General features: G+C 29.6%; 1 protein-coding gene across 1 annotated transcript in view; it reads left to right on the forward strand.

Moving 5' to 3' along the window:
* Positions 1 to 971, forward strand: part of col28a1b (collagen, type XXVIII, alpha 1b) — a 26258-nt gene that overhangs the window by 24117 nt on the left and 1170 nt on the right. The gene's annotated exons all lie outside the window — the stretch shown is intronic.

The following is a 971-nucleotide window of genomic DNA, read 5'->3' on the forward strand; positions in this document are numbered from 1 at the left end:
ATCATGCTATCAACTTTAGCGACACTTTTACATTAGTAATGTGTTGCATAACAGTGCAAAACCGATATGAAAATCGGCTTTTCTGCTGAAACGGTTGAATAGTTTCAATATGTGAGTGTGTGTTATTAACAGGGTTCCCGCTGGGTCTTAAAAAGTCTTTAAAAGTCTTGAATTTGAAAATGTGGAAATAAGGCCTTAAAAAGTCTTAAATTTTGATATCTTGGTTGTAATAATTTTGCAGTTTACATTTTTTTCCATAAGACTTTTCTGGTCTAAAGAATATTTTTTTTAAACCATGATTACTCAAGTAAAGTTCCCAAAAAAACTGTTTTATTATTTTTCATAAACACAGTAAAGAAAATTTATGAGAAAAAAGAAAAAGCTGAAAAAAAGCAGAATTCACAGATCGTGAGAAATTCCTATTTTTTGGGCTCCATGGTGTGACTTTAACCTGGATTATTTTTGTATTTTAATTCAGAAACATGTTGATTAGTTTGTTGATACATTTTATTCTTGCTGTTTTTATAAAATTAAAACTAAAACTTTCATTCTATGTTGTAAAAGCAGTTTGTTAAACATTTTTGGGGTTTCCACAGCGAAATGAATCCCATTTATCTAGACAGAATTTTTTGTTTTTGCATAATTTTATGTCTAGTGTGTGAATACAAGATGGAATAGCTTTTGTTTTACAATAATGTTTGAGATTTTTTCCCTGATTGTTTTATTTAAAAGAGACCACAGATCATTTTTCTATTGATATAAAAAAACATTTTTTTTGTGTCTTATATCTGATAAATGTAAATGTCAGCAATAAAATTCAATTTAAATGTGTGTATTTAGAACAGAGCAAATGTAGGTTTATCTTAAGACAAACAGCATCTGATGAGTGAACAAATTAGTGCTAATTTCCTCCATCTCTTCCACATCGATTATAATCTGGGTGTTTTCCTCTACTCCGCTCCGTCAGACGG

Source organism: Oryzias melastigma, linkage group LG16 (genome assembly GCF_002922805.2).
Source record: "Oryzias melastigma strain HK-1 linkage group LG16, ASM292280v2, whole genome shotgun sequence".
Classification (NCBI taxonomy): Eukaryota; Metazoa; Chordata; class Actinopteri; order Beloniformes; family Adrianichthyidae; genus Oryzias; species Oryzias melastigma.